The sequence below is a fragment of the Falco biarmicus genome, chromosome 1 (genome assembly GCF_023638135.1).
Source record: "Falco biarmicus isolate bFalBia1 chromosome 1, bFalBia1.pri, whole genome shotgun sequence".
Lineage (NCBI taxonomy): Eukaryota > Metazoa > Chordata > Aves > Falconiformes > Falconidae > Falco > Falco biarmicus.
The window spans coordinates 46,045,344-46,070,338 of NC_079288.1; the positions used below are offsets into that span (position 1 = coordinate 46,045,344).

General features: G+C 36.3%; 1 long non-coding RNA gene across 1 annotated transcript in view; it reads left to right on the plus strand.

The window, feature by feature from the left end:
- The first annotated feature begins 1,329 nt into the window (after positions 1–1,329).
- The window catches only part of LOC130153785 (uncharacterized), a 32,198-nt gene continuing 8,532 nt past the window's right edge, over positions 1,330–24,995 (plus strand). Inside the window, exon 1 of the long non-coding RNA XR_008823503.1 lies at positions 1,330–1,523. This is a non-coding gene — a long non-coding RNA (uncharacterized LOC130153785). The remainder of the gene's footprint in view (positions 1,524–24,995) is intronic.

The following is a 24,995-nucleotide window of genomic DNA, read 5'->3' on the forward strand; positions in this document are numbered from 1 at the left end:
TTCCCTTCGAGCATCCTTGCCTCAGGCACTTCCAAGCAACCTCAGACCCATACAAAACAGTGTCATCTTTTCTCCATTCTGGCCTGAAACTTTGCAGGGAAATGTGTGTCAGAAGATGCTCCCACCAAATCTCTCCTTTGTATTCTGTGCAGAATAAAAGGATATATATTGATTTGGTTCATCAAATATAGGCTGCAGACTATTTTTCTGCCCTAGTTATCTACCAGTCGTGGTGGAAATATAATTAGCACAATGACAAATTATGATTGTTGATTCTTTTAGCAGTAAAATATTACTCATGATGCTCATTTATTAATTACTATTACTAACCACATTACCACATTGATTCCCCGCATGCTTAAGGAACAACTGTGACAGTCCATATCGTGTGAGGTGCCGTACAAACAGTCGGTGCAGAGGCTGACCAGAGCCCCAAACATGCTGCCGTTAAACAAGCCCACACTTGGTCGTGACACAGATGATACTGTGCCTCATCTGCCTTAGCAGCAGCATTAACAATAATGGTCATGTGCAGTTTTGCTGGAGAAGCTGTTGCTGTTTGTCATTAATACTTCTTCTGTACCTTCATGTATAGTATGACAAGACTGTTGGCAATTTGGGTAATTTTCTCTGATTTGCTGTGTGAGTTACACAAGGCTTACCAGCACTTCTTTCTTCTTTTTTTCTATCACATTTTTTTCTTCTTCTTTTTTTTCACTTTCATGTGAGACCTTGAAAGCTCCAAGAAATATTTAAAAACACATATGAAAACATACATATTGGCTGATTTTAATCAAACTGGCTTGTGAATGTGTAGCAAGATTAAGCAAAATGGTTATCATGTGACACCCAGATGAAAGCCATGCAGAATGTTAGCAATATTTGCCTATGTATGGACATATTTAATTATTTAGATGGTTCTACACTTGATTTCCTTGCACATCCCATGTACATAAAATAGAAACAGCATAGCAATCTCTCTCATCTATTAACTTGCAGAAGAAATAGCTGAAATAGCTTATACAAGGCTGTTCTGTTTGATTTGATCTTTAATTTACATTTGTTCTGGAAAGCAGATGTTTTCTGACTGATTATTTATACCATGAAGAACTGATTAGGAAAAAGTTATTGCATTAACACTGTTCTTAAAGTTGTTTCTTATTTTTGTCTATTTGTTGATCCCATGGACTAGAGAAAAAATCCAGAAGAATTTGCTTTCTTTCCTCCCAGGTTAGTTTAATTTTCTGGTGTTATTTGGAAAGGTCACAGACACAGATTTTGAAACTTGATATAGTCACCGTAAAACAAATGCTGAGTTGGGCAAAGTCCTTGTTCAGATGAGAGCTAGAGGACAGCGTACTCCTGATGAGCTCTAATGGCACAATTATACTGAATTTCCTGTTTCTTCAGGTTTTTTGAACGATGTGGCTCCTACGTAGAAGGAATTGCTATAGAGGTACCACCTCTCCTTGCAGCAGTGAAGAGGAGATGCTCATTACTGATGCAAAGGAAAATTGAGACAGGTACGAAGATGCTTTAGATGTTCACTTAGTAACTCTTATTAGAGAACCAGGCTTGTTGACAATGTGAGAACCTAGTCCTCAACCTGTTTCAACTACTCTGGATAGATTTACATGTTTGCTTCAGGTCAGTTCTGGGGATATGTGCAGACCTAATAGCAAATAGGTGATTTTTAGAGATGAGTCAGTGTTACTGAAGATTATTAAATGCATTTTACTGACCATTACCTTCTGCTTTTTGACGTATATACATGATCTTAGCCTATGACAGCACGTATTCAAAAGTGCTAATGAATTTTATTACATATTCACCTGTAAAAGAACTAATAAATCATGGTAGGGTGAAGGTGAGAATTGATTCCCCTCATGTAAAAATATTTTGTTAAAATTATACAAGTACCTGCAAGGAGACCCACAATAGAAGTCAGGGTGTAATGAGAAAAGAAGTTATAGCTTATTCCTATATACAAATTTTCATGTTTTTCCTCTGGAAGCTAGATATGTTCTATACATACAGTTGCAGAGTCTGTAAACTACACAGATTCAGGCAGTTGTATTTCATCATCAGATTACTCAATTTCTAATGATGTAACTCTTTTCTTTACAGATAGGTTTAATAAAACAAGTGTGGCAATTGACTCTTGGATAGCTTCAAGTCCATCTGCCTTTAATTATGTCTGGAAATTTGCTTTCAACTCCTGGTCTGAAAGACACTATGGAGTCAGATGCAGTGCTTCCAGGACTTGAAACTTTATTAATATGAAAGGGTTCCTAAAACAGTCTGAAGTATATTATAACTTCATAATATGCATTTTGTAGGAAGACAGTCATGTTCCAATTTGTCTAGAACACAAAATAAAATATAAGAAAAGCAGTTGCTATATATATCAAAACTGTTCCTCTGAACCTCTTGTTCACTGTTGCATGCACTTTCTTGAACTGTAGCTGAAAATTTGTAATAATAGGCTGTGGTGTAGTACAAATGGAGATAATGTATTTCTTAGCATTAGAGATCCCAACTGTGACAAAGCAGCAGACTCTCACAAATGTACTGTCTACCCATGCAGTAATGACAGCAAAATATTCAGAGACATCTGTTATAAAGAATTACTTTCTCTGACCTTCGAGATGAAGGTAAATCTTCATAGTCATTAATAAAAGAAACTGAACCAAAGCAGCAATTGCCAGCTAAGATTAGGATATTCAGAGTTTTCTGTCTTCTGAGTTATTTTCTCTTTGCTGTCATCTATCTACCATTTCTTCTACTGGGCACATTTCAGTATGAAAGAATTCTTAATAAATTTGGCTGTCCGTGTATACATGTTATTCTTGCATGATTGTTCCCCTGATAATTGTGTATATGAAGTATAGCTTGTTTTTCATAGAGAATTTTGAACACATTATCCAGTATCTAGTGAGATTTTGGATATTAGATGCCAAGCTAAAGCCAAACTCCCAGACTGGCCTCCACTTTGATTTATAATTTTGTATCTAATCAGAACTTATCATTCTGGTTTGATTAAAAATCTTGACACATTTTTGTTTCCGGATTAGGAAAAAGTCTTGACTGTCAGCCCTGAAGCATCTTCTAGGATACACTCTAGGTCTGAATACCCATAGTGTTTTCAATTCCAAGCAAGATGATGATGAGGTCAAAATGTTTATTATGTCTGTGACCTGCAGTACCCATGAATTTAACGAGAATGATGACTTAGTAGAAAAATGAAAGTAAGTCTTGTCATACTTCTGTTTTGAACACATTACAGATCATTTCATGGAGGTCAAGCATTTTTATCTCAGTCAAAATGATTTTCTCTTGATTCAAGAGCACAGATTATGTTGATGGAAAGATTTGTGTCAAACAAAACATTTTGTGAATTCATGTCAAGTTTGTGATACAGTTTTGGCTGGAAGGAGATTAAATCCCTCCCCCACACCCAATTTGTATTTTAAAAACTTCTAGATCAAAATGCCCTAGCACTTCAACTCGAATGCTTTGTTCTGAAAAGCAATTTGAAATAAAGTTTTTCCCCAAATTGAAAATGAACAGGATTTTTCTTTTTAAGTCAAATCAGTCCTTTTATGATGACCTAGAAAATTTCCCAAACCCTCACTTTAGTTACCTTCATTTTTAAAGATATACTTCTAAAGGACCCAAACAAAAGTTTTAGGGTGCTTTTGTTCCAGAAAACTGTGAAACTCCAGAAACATGTTATTTCTCTAGTTCTGATTTTGACCAATGCAGGTTTTTTCACTAAGTCTCTTTTTTCATCGAGTTTATATTTTGTCTCTTTTTTGTCCATTTGACAACAATTTTTCATCTGGAAACCTGTGTAGTAGGTCTGGCCTAAGTAATTTCTGTGAACTACATAGACACATTGTCACCTGAAATGCACCTAATTCAGCTGATAATCTTGTGCATGAGGGACTGGTTTGAAGGTCCATTTTTTACAAAAGATAGACTAAAATATACTTCAGAGTTAAACTTGTAAATGTTTTAATTGTTCTGGTAGTTAATGAGAACAATAGAACCCTTGGCCTAAGACAGGGAAAATGAGATCCTCCATGAAAAAGCTAAAGTTGGATGAGATGTTATGATGCTTATTAAAGGAAAACACATGGTAACAATTGTCTATAGCTTGGAATAGCTAAAGAATCATTGTGTTATTTTTGGATATATAACAAAGATAACTTCATAAGAAAAATTATTTCTAGCTCCTAAGCAGCTGCTAATTCTTTCTTTTCAAAATTTACTTACAATTAGCATTCCAGGCATTATGCAAGAGGGATGCAGTATTTTTTACCTGTCTTTTTCACAGAAGCATCTCTTGGTATAGGCTGTTGAACATTTTCTGGATACTTTTTCTAGACTCCCTAGTGTGAGTCACCTTTAAAGGATACTATATATTAAAATGTGACTCTGGATTTTTATATAATTTCTGTATCTACATCTGTGAACATCATTTGTACTGCCAGGAGTTAGGATGTCTGGGCAACACCTTCTGTTTCTGTCAGAAATTCTGTCTAGGAAAACTTCAGCCACCTGCCTAGGATTTCCTGAAGTCTGAAGTAAGCTATGATTGAGCTGCTGGACACCCGGAGATCTTGGACAAATAGCCACTCAATATGTGCAGATCAGTTTTAGATACAGAAAAATGGATTGATGCATCTAAGATCTACTTCGTATATGTTAGGCAGCTGGTGTGTGCGTGTGTGGTAAGTAGGAAACATAAAGAACATTGAATTTACTGCATAGGAGCAGTGAGTCATTGGACCCACTCTGCACAAATATGAAATAAAAAGGAAATAAGCATACACATTTTCATGCATGCAGTAAAAAAACAAAAATGGAAGAGATAATAATGTATGAATATTCAAGATTTACTATCTTTTTATTTCTTTTATAGTATCTTCTTATTTCATTATACACAAAGTGCGAAGGTGCATAAGAGGGTACCAGATTTGTTGAGGGGTGTGTGTGGGTTCCGCAATAGGAGTAGGTAGTACTTCGGTTTGAAAAGATGAAGCAACATGCTAACAAACCACATGCACAGAAGTCACAGGACCAAAATCACCATGTTCTGCAAGCAATGCAATCAGCTATCAGCTTGAGATGAAGTAACTTATTCTTTCTTTTAAAATATCACAAGATTGCTAATTTCTTACATTTATTTTACGTTGCATATCTCATTCAACAGCACTAGTGCTCTGTTGCAGTTTACCCTCAGCCAGCAGCTAAGTACCACACAGCTGCTCATTCGCTACCCTGCCCACACACCCCCTGCCCCTAGTGGGATGGGGACAAGAATTGGGAAAAAAATAAAACCTGTGGATTGAGATAAGAACGGTTTAATAATTGGAATAAAGTGAGAATAATAACAAAGCCAACAACAATAAGGAAGAGAGAGAGTGGAATAAAATCCAAGGGAAAAAGAAAGTGACCAAACCAAAACCCCAAGTGATGCACAGTAAAATTTCTCACCACCCGATGCCCAGCAGTCCCTGAGCAGCAGCTGTTGGCTCCTAGCCAGCTCCCCCCCCTTGATGTCCTGAGCATGCCCTTCTGTGGTGGGACATCCCTCTGGCTGGTGGGGGTCTGTCCTGGCTCTGTTCCCTCCCGGCTTCTTGTGCACCCCCTCCCCAGCAGGGCATGGGGAAACCTGACAAGCCCTTGATTTAGAGTAAACGCCGCTTAGCCACAAGTAAAGCATCAGTGTGTAATCAACATTATTCTCATAATAAATCCAAAACACAGTACTGTGCCACCTACTAAAAAGAAAATTAATTCTATCCCAGCTGAAACTACGATGCCTCAGTGTTACCCACCAACTGCTCAGTTCAAGGTGTCTGAGGCAAATCTGGCTCTGACAGAGCTCGGTTTCTGGCTGGCAAGTACCCTGTAATGCGAACCATGCAATGGTCTCTTCAGCTTGCAGCCCTCAGGCTCCACATGTATGTTTTAGTGAAAACAGGAAAAGAGAAAGATGCTCGTGAGTAGAAAGACTTGGATCCACATAAACAATACACTGCAAGGTGGAACTAGACTGTCTAAGGGAAAATGGTTTGCGGCCGGGGAAGGGTGTCACCCTAGAAACAAGAGAGGTGCTGGGGAAGAGTGACTATCTGAATCAAAGGCATTTCTTGAAGCTTTGTGTTTGGACATAGCAACTAGTCAGGCTCGTGTAGAGCTTAAAACACAGGCTCAGTCTGGTTTATGAAAGGATTCTTAGTCTGTTTTGTTCACTCTAGATATTCCCTGGGAATATTAAAAAATTAAATCTATTCTTATTGTATATAGTGGCTGTGTTTTCAGCATATTTATGTGGGTGTAACTTTTTGAACTAGGTTTCCACAACGAAAGTTTTGGAACAACAGTAACTCCAGATAGGCAGCTAGATTTGCTTAAATTAACTTCTGCTGTCATTAGAGTATTTATAGAAACTGAAAGGGCTGTGAATGCAGCTTAGGCAGATATTTGTTTACATTTTAAGGAGATAATTATGCAATGCCCACCAAGCTTATGTGTAATCTATAATGATAATTATAATACTTACACAAAAGTAGAAATTACACTACAACATAGTTATCCCATGGCAAATTATTCTCTTCTACATTTTTAAACTACTTGGAAGAATAACGCTTTCCTAAGGTACTACTGCTTGCATTGTTTTCACACTAGTTTCTTTTACTTCTATATGATCACCGCTTATGTACTCTCATGTTGTAGAGCAGATTCACTTTTTCCTCCCGTTTACACAAGCTGAAGGTCAGGACTATAGTTACTTGGTGTCATTCAAACTAACTGTCTCAAATGGAACTGCTGATGCAGGAGGCAGCAGAGTCATCTTAATCCATGTACATATCTACTACCAGCAGCACATGAGACCTATCGACAGAAACTATGTGCAGTTGCAGTGCAAATCTTGTTCAGTTCTAACATTTGCAGTTGTAAGGTGACACTCTAGTTCAATACCACCATGAATTCTGGAGCACTGAACGCTTTCATCCTGCTTTTTCAGGAAAGCTACATTGCTTTTGGACACTTCAGCCTCTGTAAGTGAAAACTTAGATATATTGAAATTATTGTGGACTAGAAACTTTACTGTGTTAGAGTGCAACTTGACTGAAGGATGGAGAAGACGTTTCTGACACCTTTCTGTCCTGCTGAGCTTGACACTGGTAAGGCAACTGTTTGGGAGTAATCTACTCTATCCTGAGCTACAGCAGCGCTGGGACAGCTCCTCCACAGCTAGCCTAGCTGAATCCAATGCCGTTAGTGCAATGGCACTACCTCATTTATCTCCTTTTTTTTTATTATTCAGTGGCAGAATTCTGATGATCCAACAGAGTTCAATATGTTAAGACCAGAATCTATCAGCTCCCTAAGTGCTAATATACCATATTCTTGTTTTCCTGTGGCTGTGTTAATCAAGACTCTCTTCAATATGGTTTAAGAAAAAATGAATTTATACCTTAAACTTTGAAACTTCAAGCATTTACAGAATCACCCAGCTCGCTTTCGAACAGCTTGGAATGCTAAGGAGTGAACCATGCAAATAGTTTCCACAGGTATTTGATTGATCTGAGCAGAATTCACATGAGGAGAGGGCACTGAAAGCATGGAGCATGCAGACCTTTCACATGGCAGAGAATAAACACCTCTTTTCAGTGGATTTCTTATCAGTGCAGATTAAGGAAGAGTTTCAGTAGGTGTTAGAAATCAGATGTTCTTCCACCAAGTTGCATCTCCACACCTAGGAAGCGTCACAGCACACACTAATAGAATATGAACATCCATAGGTTTCATCGGTTATCCCTGGGAAAATGTGATTTTCCTCTTCCTTTTATATTAAAATAATTTCTGATTCTGGATGGCCTGAATAATTTGGATCATTGTTCTCAAGTCTAGATTAGATTGGCTTTGCAAAGGAAAAAGTGAGTTGGGGCACAATTGGCTGTGCATAATTAGCGAGTTAATGTGATCACGGGGCTCTTGCGATGCAACGCAAAAATGCAACTGGCTGCTAGATTCCTGAGGGTCAGTGCAGCAAATAGTACAGTCTCCAGTCTTTACTTCGTTGATCCACTGACAGAAACGCTTGTATTTTTGTCCTTCACTGCAGGGCTTCTCTTAAGTGTATGATGCAATTACACAAGTTCCCTATAACTTCAGTAGTAATTTCACATTGGCCAGACTAATCTAAGGGCAAGAATATACTGAGAAGAGACAGTAGATAAGTCTTTAGGGGAATGATTCAACTGATGAAATGTAGATGCCTACATGCAAACCAAATGTCTATGTTTCCATTACAGTCAGTGGAGAAAAACAAGGAAGAGTGGGACCTTACTCCAGTCCTCCTACAGGGCTAAAACCGTGCGGATAAATAATTTCCAATACATGCCAGTTTCTCTGCTGACCATAAAAGGAGGTTTGGATGAACAGTTTGGAAGTAGACATGCAGATTCTCTCATCAGTGTTTAAAATAGATCTTTCGGCAGAATAAATCTTTCGAGTTGGGCACAGATGAACAAACACAGCTGATCAAACTAATAATTTGAAGCTCAAAAAGCTAGCACTTTTGATGGACTTTGTTTCCCTGGGAAACCTCTGACTAGCTCTAAACAAAACTGCTAACCTTTTGCTGTGGTAGGAACAATTCCAAAGGCAAGCTCTCCTTGCAGGTCCATTTGAAATGGGAGATGCTTCCCATTTCCCCCATAAGGGCTGCTGCCCCCTCTAAGCCACGCTTTTTGTCCTTTTAAATAGTGTTGGCCGTATATAAAGATGCAAGACACAAGTAGTATCTCAGCCTTCAGTGAGTAATGTGATTATTTCTGCTACATTAATATTTCAGCTAATGCATCAAAACATACAATTCACCTGCACTAAACTCAGAGGCTGGATTCCTCCACAGAGTTCTAATTGGTTTTGTACTTGGTGAAAGCAGTAAGAGAGGGAGAGATTTTATATTTGCAATGTTGAAATGAATTATAGATCAGGGCAGAACATTTTGCAAATATTGCTGACAGGCATATAATTGGTTTTGTGTCAGGCAAATCTCTTCTGATTCTATCCTGTAACCCCTCAAGTCTTGCAAAAAATCCAGTATTTTTTGTCTGTTCAGAAGAATATATCTTCCGAGATATATTTGGTATAAGCTAAACGGTGAAATATTTTGATAAAAAGTACTTGGCTTGCTTTCTTGAGGAAAAATGAGCATGAGGAAAGGGATGGGGTTTGGTTTTTTCCCAAACTTTAAATCAAGTAGGGCACAGAACATCCAAACCCAGGGTCTGGGTAAGCACTCCCAGGTCACGCAGTATGGAGTAGCCTGACAGTTACATGGAGTCCGAGTCGGCATCATCTGGTGAGTGTGTGAGAACCTTCATGTGTAGGAACAGTTCCGTCGGGCTGCGTCAGGCTGCATGGCGGCTACCTTGAGGGAGCAACTTCTGTGCCTACTGTAGATTTGGACAAGCTTATAACCTGCCTGGAATGCTGCCTATTTACCCTGTGTCACACGCCATCAGGGCTGTTATGAAACCTGTATTTCCTTATTCCACAAACAGAAAAGATTTTTTTTAAAAGAAAAGAAAAGGAAAGAAAAGGAAAGAAAGAAAGAAAGAAAGAAAGAAAGAAAGAGAAGTAGAACACACACCCCCACCCCACCCCCACCCCCCAATGTCCTTTTATATGTTCCTTGTGTACAGAAGTGTAGCTTTTGAGATACGTAATTGTGTAGGGTTTCTCTGGCAGCAGAGCGTAATGCAGCAAACAAACAGCTTCCACCCCCTTCAGACGCTGGGCGCCCCGGAGGCTGTGTACGCTGCAGCTGAACCTGCCGAGAGCCGCAGAAGGGACTCGAGGGAGCAGACGGGCCGTGATTATCATTGGTTGCATCAATTAGACCAGCAGACTGTGAGCCACTGAAAGCCACCTTCAATTGCTTCAGAGTTAATTTTGCAAGTGGAACAGCATTTTCAATGTGCCCATTTAAGAGATTTTGCATTATATTTGCAGCTTGTTTTCAGTTCATATGATGGGGAAAGATGTTATTTTCCTGTCTTTTACCAGAAGCTGAGCTTGATAGCTTTACTTTATTTTCAGTAATTTCTCCATTACCAGCCAGTAGCTGCCAGTATGAACAAAGGGTATTAATATGCTAACAAATTAGCTAATCCATAATAAACAAAGGGATTAATTTATAAGCTAGTTGTATTTCTTAAGTGTGAAAACCAAGATGGGAAAAAGGCAGTACTAAAATGCCTTTGTAATAAAAAGAGGGGCAAAGGAAAAAGCGGATACTTGGCACTTTGATATTTCTGTGGAATATAAATTCTTTCCTGGATGGCTGCAGTACTTTATCAGGGAAAAAAAAAAGCCTGTCTGGAAAAGAATGTGGGAAACTTCTGTAAATCATCAGTTGCCTGACTTACAGAGTGTAACTTTATTATCATATTTTGATTCACTTTAAATTTATTCCAAAGGAAATGAAAGGAAAGGGAGTGACTTCCCTCTTTCTAGAGATTTCTACTATTTTAAATTTTGAGAGGACTTCTCCTTATTTCTTAATAGGAAAATTTTGCAGTCAGTGTTGAATATTCTATGAAATTTGAAGAAAATTTGCCACTAAATTAAAATTTACTAAATTTTAAAATTTAAAATTAAAAATTACTAGTAAGAAACAGAACTCATATAGAATTAACATCCTTCGCATATCCACAAGAGTTTCTCACTCTCCCCAAATGTAAAAAACCACGTTTATCTTAATGGGAATCGTATCTCTATATATAAGTGTGAGATCCAATCCATCCACTGGAACTGAGTCCTTTGTATGAAAAGTCTCCAAGCTTTGTGTCTTAACAGTATCAGGTGTCATAGACGCTTCTGGGTTTGACCTGGCTTTTACCAATTAGCTGATTGTTCAGCTGATAAACTGAGCAGAATAAAACAGGGCATTACAGATAGGATGTGTAGAATTTAGATGACTAAGTCATGAAAGTGAACCATCATAGGATTTTTGAGCAGGTTAGACATCTTCATTGGCTGGGTTTCAGTCCTGGGTACGTTAGGATAGTTAGCTTAGACACAGAACACATAGGATGGGTGAGATGAGTGACTTTGGTAAGATGAATCACCTTGTAAGGTTGCACTGCCTCACTTGCTTAGACAAGTATCTATCACTGTAATATAACAGCAATGAACACTACAAGAAATCCTAAAATAGAAAATCTGAAAGATATTGTTACTACAATTAGAATAACAGATCCAGCTTCAAGTGGTGTATGGTCCCACGTGTGTGACAGGGCATATAGGAAACAGGACTGTACATAGTAAATGAATTGGGGACCACTGGAAATTAAGCATATTGTGGCAATTTTAATGACAGGCTTTTTAAGGATTGGGATTTGCCTTAGCTTTTAGTCTGTTCCATCTGTTTTGAAGTTTCCCTAGTGTTTAGAAATTAATTTAATAAAAATGGTCTGCTTTGGCACTGCCAATTCACTTCTTTTAATCTGCAGTTAACATGACATGAACTCCCAGAGAGCTTTTTACTGAAATACCTGAAACATGTATCAAAAAAAGAAATCCTTCAAAGAACTTCCTTGAATTAAAGTGCCACTAACTGGAACTTAATAGAACAGCAGTTTTTTAAATGAAGTTAATTGAAAGACCTTGCATTTCCTTGCTGAGTGTGTGCCTGGAGCAAAGTTGCTTGGAGGATGACTTACTGTCATGTAATGTGTTCATTTATTATAGAACAGTTGTTATGGGGATCAAGGTGAAAGTGAACTGCCTGCGGTGTGCTACCTTATTTTGTGTGGTGACTGAAACACGTAGCTATCCTTAATGTCACCGTAATTCCAGAGGAGATCTGGTTTGTTGTTGCTGTTGTGTGAATAGCAATAGCTTTTGTTTTCTCAGTCCGTTTTCCTTTCCATTTCTGGACTCTGACTCTTAATTACCTTAGTGGCTCTCAGTATTACCTTAATTTCAGGAGCCTGTGACAGCTGGCAATTCAGTCACAAGTGCTCAAGGGACTGGTCTTCTTCAATTATCCACATCATATGCAAACCAACACTTGGCCCTCTCCCTGTAGCACTCGGGATCATTGGGCCTGACCCAGAACCCACTGCTCATTTGCTTTTGATGGAAACCCAAAAGTGCTCAAGAAGAGTGGAGACAGTATCATCTGCCTTGCAAAGAAGAATTCCATTTCTTGGTAATTTATTATTGTTTCTGTGTTGATATTACCAAGACTCTACTAGCAATAATGAATTGGCAAGTCAATAGCTTTCATACAAAAATGTATGTTTAATGGGGCTGGTGAAGCTGAGCAGTTTTATGGGTTAAAAAGGCTAAAAAAAAGAAAATTATACTGGAGATTTTTTTTTTTTGTGGAGATTTTTTTATGTGGAGATTCAACTGTTCCACAATAATATAATATATATTTTAATTGGTATACATTTTAGAAACAAAAATATCTCTGTTAAACTAGGACTTATCAAAAGCCTGGAAATAAGTATTATAAAGAAGGGGTTAGAAGCAAGTTACACCCATTGGCAAAACCCACCTGATTTTTCTTTACGAGATACTCTTAACTTCAGGATTCATACTGGACTGTGAAGCATTGAGTATCAAAGCTCCCACAGGAATATCAATGTACTTTTAAAGTAAAGAAATCAAAACCCAAATTAAGAAATATTTTCCCTTTTATTCAATGAACCTTATAATAAACTTCAACACTCTTCATAGGCTCCCTGTATCTATCCGTCCTTCCTTTATGATGATGATTTCTGAGGTTACTTTTTTCCCTTTCTTGCAGTAATTCTTGAAGAAAGTATATCCACAGATTCTCTGATATATTTCTGTCTATGTGTGGATATATATATATGCATGTTTGTGTGTGTACATGAACATTTGTTTACCTAGATGTATATATTTCTCCTGTGGTGGGTTTGGGTTTTTTTGGTGTGGTTTTTTTTTCATGTGTTTTGTTTGAGTGTGTGTGTGTGTTTAGTTTTGTTTTTGTTGTTGGTGGTTTTGTTTGTTTGTTTGTTTAATATCTGTTTCATGTTGGAAAAAAAAGCTTTTGTAGCTAGATACATTGCTACCATTTCTGCTCCTTAGGTGAATGCCATAGGTCTGTGTATTTTAAGGTTACAACATATCTCTGTAATAATTTTTTTGATTTCTGATATAGCAAAAATTTCCACTGCGATGTTCAAATCATAAGACTGATAAAACTGAAACTCATCTTTAAGAAAGACATCCAGTCCCATTTTAAAGACTTTTCACAAGGAATCTACCTTTAAGAGGTCTTGTTCTGGTAATTGACCACCCATTAGGAGTCCTTGTCTAACCTCAACATTGCTTGCTGGATTAGAGAATCCTTTACTATCCATCATGGTATCAATGTTCAGCTCTTTCCCAGGTGTGCTCTGCACTTGTGTGCACTCTGCTCTATGTGAGGAGAAGTACATCTGTGAGAAGTATTAATGGTATGGAAAAAGTATCATAGGGTGTTCTGACTTTTTACAGCTTCAGAACATTGTTGTTATTCCAGATAATCAAAGCCTCATCACTCAGGTTTTCACCCCAGAAAATCCAAACAACTTTCCACTGTGCAGAAATTAACATTCTGCTTTCATCAATAACTAATCATGTCCATTGCTGAGTGGTGGTAAGTGATCCCTTGCGAATCTAGGGTAACTTCCGCACCCATATGTATCTAAACCATTGAAAGTGCCTTTGAAGATACTTTGTAGGGTGGCTATATTGCTTCTTTTTGAATTTACTACTATTTATATTACAAGCAAGACCTAAGCTAGCTATACAGACACATACCTCTGTTGGTTTTGTGCTAAACAGTTATGTGCAAATTCAGAGACTACTGAGCAAGTTTCGACACAACTAAAACTTATTTACAAATAGAAAGTGTTTCTAATCTGTGAACTTACAAGCTGTATAAACATAAATTTCTTAAAATTGCAAAAAACTGAAAACCTAATAAGATTTGATTCTTCAGTTACAAATCCTAGAGTCATGTTAGATCTGGCCTCCTCAGAGCCTGACAAAACAGAGTTGGGGGAAAACATCTGCCTTGAACAAAGAACGATACCTCAGAACTAGTACTGATGGTATCAGCAGTCTGTCTTTGGAATGGACAGTTGATGAGTCAAAATTGGTCTCATATCCCACACGACTGCTGAACTAGCTCTAAGCTTGGGCTAACAATGAAAATCTAAAACAAAACAAACAAGCAAACAAAACCCCAACGACCCACAGAATTATCTTACCTTGGGAGTCTTCAAGCTGTCTTTGCAAGTTTTGAAATCTTTCGCTTGATCGGGATATTTTTGCTTATGTAAGTTTCATTGAGCAGCTTTAAGTCATAATCTGATTTTATGAGGTACAGGCAAACGGTACAATTTTCTGCTTCTCAGGGAAAAAAAAGAGTCTTCAGCAGCCTACTTCAGGGAAAGGTCAGGGAAAGGTTGCTGCAGATGAAAAACTCATAGACAGATACATTAAGGCTGCTAAATGTTTCGTAATGCTCGGCTGCGCTGAGTTCACAAGGATGCTGAAGTTACTCTAGCCAGCTCCAGCTATGCATTTGTAATAGCTCAGTTCCTGCCATTTTTATTTTGGGTATAAGCAGATTTGCATAAGCAGAGCAGAATTCTGACAAGCTTCTAAAAATGTAGGAAGTCATAAAAGCAGGGGAAATGAATATGCAAATTAATGTATAAAAAGCCACTGAGAAGAGGAAAGGAAGAATTAGTTTTTTCAGTGTTTCATATGTGATTTTAAAGGCAGCAAGGAATGGTCAAAATTAATATGAAAAAAAAAGAACAAAACTGGTAAGACTTTCTAGCAGATCTGTTCAAACCTTGTCATCCGTAGTGTGTAGAATAGGTTAAATAAACATTTTGTCTATGGTTTTGAAGGGTGGCTATGAATAGATCCTGCCTTTTGGAGGGTTGATTGACTAGCTGATCTCTTGTGTTCCTTTCCAGATGCATGATTTTGCGTACAATAGTACTGTACAGCAGTACAATAACAACATAGTGACATTTGAAACTTCACAGAGATTAGTCAAAAAAAAATTTAAAAAACTTACAAAATAAAAATGATGCTATAAAAAAGCTTTTATTTACTATATCCTGGATGAGAAATCAGAAGTACTTCAGAAAAACATCTAAGCACTTTAATTAAAGCACAGGAGTAGTTTAACTGATATTAATCAATTCTTATAATACTGAAAATATATATTTTGTTTGTGGTACCAATGTTTCCAAAAGTAGAAAAAGGAAGAAAAAGCTATATATTATAATGTGTAAATTAGCATCCTGACATATCTTTAACCTTATTTTCAATATATATTGTTTTATTTTTTCTGTGTTTTATAACACTCTGCAAGCAGGACAAAAATAAGTTTGTGGCAGTTTATGATTTACAAGGGATCACAAAAAATTAAAATTTTTGAAAATTTCCCCAAATTGCACAACACATTTAATTCTTTTTCTGTAGGGAAAGAGGCTGTTGTCTGACTAATGAAATATCAACTTCAGAAAAGAATGTCTAAGTTCAGCAGACTCATAGAGGAAGAATCTTAAAAATCAACCTACATTAAGCATTTCTGAGGCCTTAAGAAGTCCCCAAGAAAACTAAGAGCACATTCACAAAAAATATGACTTATTTAATGGGAAAAATATTCAAAACAATGAAAACTAAAAAAAAAAATAAAAAAAATCCTGAAACATATTTGCAATTTTCAATTCTTGCTTATTTGAACAGATGCTCAAGAGACCACTTTTTGATCTTTTATCCCTCTTCATTTTTTATTTATCTTGTTGAGAAAATACACACTTGAATGACTTCTTGCTTGATGCTTTCTTTGAAGTATTCAAAGATTCTAGCTTTCCTAGAATGAAATGCCAAATGAAAATGCAACAACATAAATTCTACAACTCAAGCTTTCTACTTTATGCAACCATCAGAACATTTTTTTTTAAATGAAAGAGATGAAAACAGTAATACCCTAATAGAAAAAAAGTACTTTGACAAAAATATTGAACTTCTGCATTCTGCATATGTAAAATAATACCTAGAGTTCAAACTTCAGATAACATGCAGAATGTATGATTTGTAGCACTATAAATGCTAGCAAATTGCTAGATTGTGCCTGGATAACTTTTTCTTCTACATTTCACTTCAGGACGGAGTAGACTTGGATGAAGTGAAAAGTTTAAGAGGTTAAATATGGAAACAACATAAGTGAACAGTTGCAGATGAATATATGGGATTTCCCTTGTAATTTGGTGAGTGTGATTCACTGAGCCATCACATGAGCAATCATTTACCTATCACAGATAAATGATGCCGTGTAAAAAGTGAGTACACATGGTTGATGGTGCTCATTTAATCCCCATTCACTTTTTTTCCTCAAAGAGACAAGGGACCAAATCCAGCCCAGTGGCACTAGTATGGCACTTCGGTTAAGATCACAGGCTTGAATATTAAAAGATGATGTCCTCTGTGAGTGTGTATTTATATATATCTCAGTTTACTCACCTGGAGAAACAACAGTTTGGAGTTTGGTGTCTTTTCACGGTACAAGGCTATAACATAGCTCAGCTATGCCTCCCTGTAAAAGTGACGCTTGTAAAAGTTTTTAGGCCTCTCTTTATATGTATTCTGCTTCTGCGATGACTAGATTATGTAATGTGAAAAGTAACCATAATAACAAACAAATATGGAAAATATGAGGGGATAATATAAATCTTGAAATTCAAGCAGGTTTCTTAACTTTAGTCATAGTTTAAATAAATAAATGATCATATCTGAATGCTGAGCTCTCAGCCTCAGCTTTACAGAAATTTCTGAGAGGCTTCTTTATCAGGCAAAATCTTTTTGTTCCTGTATTATACTTTTTGCATTCCTAGATATCAATTAAAACACACTCAGCATAATTATGCAGTGGACTGAAGGCTTCCCTGACAGTTTACTCTGTTTTATAATTTAGTAATATCTGAAAATTAAATCAAAGATTTGAGAAGGTTTACATTTGTGTGGAAATGAATCAGGAATCAGGTACATTTTAAGTGTAATCTGCTTTAGAATGGCTGATTTTTTTGTCCTTTATATCTTTAATAACATGGTTCTCAGTTTATTTTTTCAAGCACTATAGAATGTGATCACCTGAGGAATTAATTATTGGTATTTTTAGTTTAATGGATACTGACAGACTCTTAACCCAAATGTGTTATTCGACGCACAAATGGCTATTACCGTGCAGTCATTCCACTTTCTCTAAGAATTTTTAAAACTTAGAAGCTCTCTATTTTTATAATTCAGGAGAGTTTTTGCAAGTCTTGGTGGAGCTTGGCCGTTAAAATTTCCAAACTTGTTACTTGAGATTCTTATGTTGCATTTGTTTTGTTTGTTTGTTGTCTTTTGTCCCCTGAAGAGTAAGTGATTTGGTGTTGTCACCACAATCCGTGAAACCTTTTTATTTGCTCAAAAAAGCAACATAGTCCAATATGGTTTCAATATTAAAATACGTGCACATTAATACATATTTTGGGTGTGTAGCACATTGTACCCAGCTTGTGCCCACTGACACACTGCTATTCTGGCTGAAGGAGAAGGTCTGACCTGAAACTGCAGGAAAGTTTCCCAACTATGCCTAAGGGTGAGTCGCGTGGGAGGTGTTAGCCATGAAAAGGAATACATGGAGTTGATTAGCAGCCGATTTCAAATGCTTCTGAATCAATTGGACACTTCTGTGCCAGCCTAAGGATCACTGTACTTACAGGGTACATGGGATGGGGTGAGAAATCATGATCTGGCAATTCTCACTCTGGGCGTGATAATATGGTCTCCTGTGGACAACTCCGAGTACCTAGGGAGAGCTGGTAGCTCTTGATGAGCCTGCTCTGGGAGGGATTTCCAAGGTACAGGCTCTCTGGAACCTCCCTTGTGTTCACAGGAGAAGGAACCATCCCAGGTTTAATCTTTTATTCTCTGCCCATACTGTCCCAAGCAGAGCTTTTAGGTTAAGACCCCCATTTTTAAACACATATAAATCTAAAAAGACTCCTTAAGAATCAACAGAAGTTGTTCGTGTAAATATGGGGTCTACACATAGCAAAATGGAGAGAAGTAGAAGAAGAAAGGAAGAAAAGCAAGCAGGTCCAAATGCAACACCAGGGACTTTGAATCCACTCACCACAAAACTTAAGGACAGGTGTAATTCTCCTCACTTTACTCCTGTCAGGAACGAAGCTCCCTTTCTCTCATGTACACTTTCTTGTACTCTCCTTGTTGTGATGCTCTGAGAAACTTCTATCTTTAGTCACCCTTGCTCTAATTTTATTTAAAATGTATTTGCATCATCTTCCAGATTCTGTGGGATTCCTTTGTCAGAGAAATTCCAGAGGATATAGTCCTTATTTGATGAAATTGGTAGTTGCTAAATTAACAAAGATGATGAAAATGGACTAAAGATATGCTTCTTTGTTCGTAATAGGAACCCTATTTTACTAGCAACTATTTTAAAGGAATCCTATAACACAAGGTAACACGTATACCTGTACTTCCATGTCCCTCTATTTTATGTTCTGTCAAATAAGACTCAACTTTTATGACTATAGTGATCTGTGGATGCATCTCATTGGGAATTTGGACCTTAGTTTGTGTGCATGCTGCCCTTGATCTCAGAGCCTCCACCTGTATAATCATCATTTGAACTAATTTTCCTAAATAATTTTCATTTTTGCATTCTCAGAGGGTACATGTGGCTTTTTGGCACACTCAAAAGCCCTCCATGTAACAGTAAGTATTCTGATAGTCTGACTTAAAACATCTAACTTAAAACCTACCTGTGCAGCCAGGAAAGAAAGGTGTGATCCTAAACTAAATTAGATATCTGAAATTATATGATGATAATGTGGATGGTGCGCTAACATTGGAAATGACTTCTAGTATTCCTTTTGCAACACAGTTTTTGTTGATGAAAAATATATTCGGGGAAGATATGGTTTTCAATCAAGAACTGATGCTGAATGATGTTTAACAATGGCCCATTTGCTCATATTGCTGATTGCCTGCATCTTATGGTGTCTATAATTAGTTTTTACCTGGCTGAATTTGAAGGTTTTTTCCACTTATCCCCACTCTATTTTTTTTTCTCAGAACGAAGTAGAACTTGTTCCAAATTCTTTCCCACAGTTCAGTCCGGTGCAAAAAAAAAAAAAAAAAAAAAAAAAAAAGACTAATGAAATCTTATAATTTGTAAACAAAGTATTGATAAGAAAGAGAAGTCTTAGAATTTTGTTTATGACATTGAGATGCTGCTCATGAAGTCTCTATTTTGAAAGAATGTTGAAAAATTGAAGCAGCAGAAGAAAAGAGCTATTTATATGTTTGTAAGATTAGAAAGTGTCTTTCTGTGAGTAACTGAGCTCAACCTGTTTATCTGAAATAAAATTGAGATGTCACTTGATTACAACATATGAATATATAGCAGTTAGTAAAAACCACTTAAATCCAGCAGAGAAAGATGTAATTAAAGTCGGGTAGCTGAGCTACTGAAATTTGTATTAGGAATTTGGGACAGCATTTTAACAATGATGATAATTAAGTGGTGGAATAAATTACTATAGATGCTAAGTTTACTGTCTTTAAAGTCCTCAGCATGTCTGGAACGAGTCACAGTGTAGGACATTCTGCACTTGTTTTCGCTGAAATCCTGCTGGTTGGGGGAGGAGGAAAGCATTAACGTCTTCCTGATTCTTCTTGCAGTAAATGTTGTGCCAAAGCCAAATTGGATTCCTTTCTCAGAGTTTTCCATTAATTAAGCTCCAATTACTGCAGTTGAACATAGGGAAACACGATTGAGATCTAATGACCTGTGATATGGAGCATGACAAACTAAATCAATAGGGTTTTGTCTTTTGATTTGCAAATTAACAGACTTCACAGAGTATTGGAATCTGGAGTAGCAATGTAATTGTACTGACTGGGGACTTGTATTTCCCCCTCTTTTTGTGAGGACTGCCTGCTTTAAAAAGTTTTAGAATTGATGTTATTCATAACCTATATGTTTCTGGGTTTGGGCTGAAATTTATTTTTTTTTCCACACATGTATTTTTGAGCAGGGAGTTTGTCATGTTTCTTGGCATATAATAAAATCTTAATACGCTTTTCTGTAGCTGTAGTTCTCTAACATTTCTAATCCCGTTTATATTAGCGTTAGAAAATAAACCTACCTACTATTACAGTACAGATTTTCATCCAGGTAAAGATAAGTGAGAAATAGCAATCATGGCAGAGTAAATGCCAGAGCCTCGGAAGGCATGACACCTGCACTCACTTGTTCTGGCTGCAGACTTCAATGAAATGAGAAAGGAGAAATAAAGAGCAAACATCACACAAAAGCAGTTTTATATATCCCACACCCATGTGTCTCATGCTCATGTTTAGTTATACTATATGTTAAAGTTCGTCTGTTCTTCCAAAACAAAATCCATCAAACATGATGACTTCTAACCCCTACTGATTAGTGGGTTTTCCATTGATTCATTCATAGAGGCAAAATCACATCTTGAATACAGTTAGCTACAATACCAACCTGTATTATAATTACTTATTTAAAAAAAAAAAAAAAAACCAACCCAAAACCAACCCCCAAAGTAAAAAACTTAAATATTCAGTGAAACTGTTATTGGAAGCCTAATTAGGATTTCAGCCTCCTCGTGCAAGGCATTGCATGAATAGACCCTGTGTCTGTAAGTTTAAACTTAATTAAAGGTGGAAAATCAGAAATACATGTAAAATGTTAATATTTTATACCTATAATGTCACTCAGGAGAGTTTAAAATAGAAGAGGACCAAATTAGCGTTGTGTTCCAAACATAAATCCATGGTTTTTTAACTATCATTAAAACAGTCTTTTGAATTATGATAGCTCTGTATTGTAATTCCAATTTCTAATGGAAAATAAGTGCACACTTCCTCCATTCCCAGTACTGAGTGTGTAGAAAGATACTGTTTGTGTTAAAAATCAGGATATTTAGGAAAAAAACGTTTTGTTCCATAGTGAAAGGAAAAGACACAATTTAGACAGTTTGAATAACATAGTTTGAAATTATACTTTTGAAATGCTTTGTTTCAGAGAGGATCAAATGTTATGATTTATGGCACACCGTGTCATTAGAGATAGAAAGTCTTTTGATGTTTTTTATGTCAGACTATGTACATAAACATACTTGAAATAGGAAGGCAAAATGAACAAAGTCAAATCAATTAAATAAAACTTTTTGACCTGCTAATATTAAATATTTTCACAAACTTCTGTTGCAGCATATGAGGAATGTTCCCTTTCAATCAGTTTATCTTAAATAGAAAGAGTTATTATTGATATAAATTTATATAAAATCTAGGTGTCATAGCATACTTGGCAATAAAACACAGCCAAAGGAGATTAAAATGATCCTCCAGAAAACAATTCTGGCAGCTTGCTAACGTCAAGTAGAAGCCACCCTGCATTCTTTTGGGAAGTAAATTCTCATTTCTTTTCTACAGCCCTTTAGGGCATAAAATATGATAATGACCCATTTTGATGGGTGCTTAATTGCCTTTGCATGCATTTTTACTGTAGGAATTCATGGTGCTTTCTACTAAAGAGTCTGTGTCAGTAAATCATGCCTAACATGTCTCTGTTGGGAAAGGCAATTATGTATATGCTAAAGTCCTACTGAAGTGCTAAGTGCATACCAAAACTGGAAGCAAAGAAATGCTCAATAAATGACAAGAAAAATCTGGGTAGGAACATTTATTCAAGGAGTTTTACTTTCAGCATGATTAATCACCTAAAGTGTTTTTAACTTTAGTCAATGGATTGACAAATAAACAATAACTGTAATTTAGAAAAAGTACCTTTTTGGTACCTTTTTAAAGAAAGTCTTCTGCAGTTCTCCAAATAGTAATCTCACATTTGGGAGTTTACTTCTTGTATCATTCATTGAATTCTCTATTTGTCAAACTGTCTCTGGAATAATTCTTAGTGCTACAAATGATCATAATTGAATGTATCTGGCAAAGAGAAATTTATGATCTCTCTACATAATGATACAATAGAGCATAATTTTTTCTTTCTTTATTTTGGATATAAAACATACCTGCAATTAAGAACTTTGGTTTTGCAAGATCTGTCATGTAGAATACACTCAATTAGTTTTAAAGAACATATGTATTAAACAGTTGTTTTTTTCTAGATGCTTACTGGGATTGACCTATATCTTTAACTGAGTGGATTGAAAAAATCATATTCTTTGTTACTGGGTAAAATGTCATGTAATTTATATAACAATAATAAGTAGAAGATAGGACTGTGTCAATTTCCAGATGCTTTAGTTAGATTTTTGAAAAGGAATAATTATACTTGACATTTTTTAGAGTGAATTTTTAATGATTGTTAAGGTAGGGGTTTGGTTTTGGTCCTCCCTCCCTCCCTCTCTTCCATCCTCCCTCCTTCCTTTCTTTCTTTCCTTCTTTCCTTCTTTCTTTCTTTCCTTCTTTCTTTCCTTCTTTTCTTCCTTCCTTTCTTTCTTCCTTTCTTCCTCCCTTCCTTTCTTTCTTTTCTTCTTTCTTTCTTTCTTTCTTTCCTTCTTTCTTTCTTTCTTTCTTTCCTTCTTTCTTTTTTTCTTTCCTTCTTTCTGTCTTTCTGTCTTTCCTATTAAGCAAGGACAAGCCATCAACTGGTATCTGTCCTATGAGATATAAAGTTCTTTTCCTACAGATACTGACTATATCATGTAATCAGATATAAATTTTTTTACAGTCATCAGGTATGATTTTTTAATATGTCACAAATCATGATGTTATAATCAATAACCTGTTCTTTATTTAAGGATATTTCTTAAAGTGATTTATTTAGTGTTATATTTAGTCTCAAGCCATACCGAGAAGAAAACATAGGAAGAAGAAAACAAGAAATGAGTTGGGATTATAGCCATCTGCTGAGAGAGCTTTTCTATAAAGTAATGAAATAATGCTTTAGGACAATTAGAATCAACATTTAAAATTTAATCGTCACATACACCTGATTTCTACAAGATCTGGATTCATAAGGTAAAATCCCAATCTCTTTGCAGTTAGTTGCAAAATTCTCATTAGCTGTCATTAAAATATTCTCATTAGCAAGGTCAGGATTTAGAGGTCAATAGTGAAAGGAGTTACTGGTAAGCATTGTGATTATTAACAAGCACAACATTTGTAATGATCCATCTTTTCCATGTGAGCATATTTTTCCATTTATATGAGCTTGTTTGTCTGCTTTGTGTGTTTAGACTCCAAACTCTTGAGGACAGAAATTAGTTTAAGAATGTTTTGTACAGTCTCTTAACAAAAGTGCTTGTGATTTCAGCTTGAGCATCTGGGTGCTATCTGAATGCAATGGTTTAATAATAATTGCATGCTAAACAGCTAGGAGGAAAATTGCATACAGAAAGGCAATTAAGTGGAATGTGATAATATAGGCTACCACCTACGTTGGTTTTTCGTGGTAATGGCTGTTGAGAAAGACTGAGCACCTTTGTTAAGCATTTCAAAGACAGAACAGTGGCAGGTGCTATACAGAATTCAGGAGCTATTGTTTAAACTTAAACAATATTGACTGAAACTCCGATTTTACCGTAGGAAGCCAGTTAATTATAGCTGAGTATTCAAAAGCTGAGATGACATAGAATTACAGATAGAGGAAACTGAGCTACTTGTTCTCATCAATGATATAAAGTACTGTGGTGCTTCTTACCTCATACAAAGGAGTAGTTACAAATTACTGGTATGATTGATGATACACAGTGGTTAATGACACATATAGTGTATTCACTATGGAAAAAAATTATTCAGATCTGATTTATATGTATTTGACAGTCTCAAGGCTTTCACAGATGATGGTGCTGTCTTGAATGGAAATAGAAAAATGAAATGAGAATTGCATGGTTACATACTTTTCTGCAAGGTAGGCCTGAATTACTAAAGGGAGGAGGGTTTGTTCTCCCTTTTTTATTTAAAATTTTAAACAACAGTTTAAAAGTTGTTCTTCCTTTTTTTATGTGTTAGATATGCAGAGTTTTTCTGCCTTACATTACTCTGTAAAGAGTGGAATACTATGAAGGATAACTTTCACCAGGAGGTAAAAACTAAATGCAAGGGGAAATATACTTTATTTGGATTGTTTGAAAGTTGGGAGGGCAAAAGAATTCTGGTCCTGATAGAATTTATTTTACCTAAGTACCTGTCCCTTTAAGTTAAGAGTATTTTGATGCTGTTGTATTCAGAAAACACGGAATAAGTCTGAAGTCTTATAACAGGAAATTGTATATCTAAAGTGTAAAGTCTTACAACACAAGACATAGAAGGATAAATGATGAATACGTAAAGAAATGTATTAGATACTACAAATCAGGGCTACATTTGTGGCTACATTCAAAATTTGTAAACCTGAAAAAATAATTAAGAACAAAAACCTTAGCAAGGCTTATGCAGTTCCCAATTCTTAATGCGAAATGGATTGCCAGACCCCAAGAACACCCATGATTTATAACACTCCTTGCAGTGCTGCCTTATTACTTATCCCACTTTTGAGACATGCAGGCTTACTTTCCTGAACTTTGAACCCATACCCACTATTTATAGGAAAGAACCCTAATGCTGAATTAAATGATGTTCTGTGGAAGGGGTGGGTATTCCTCTCTTCTTCCTAAGGAAACTACTTCTTCCTGCACAGACCAAGTCCAAGAATTATTAAGAAAAAGAATGTGTTTAGTAATTGGGACATCCACCTGGGGAAGGGGAGTAGGAGTTTCATATTCCTATGCTGGTGAATATTTAATGTATTAACTTCATACTTGAGCTACTGGATAATTGGAAGACAAATGTGTTGTTTCTATGACTGGCTCCAG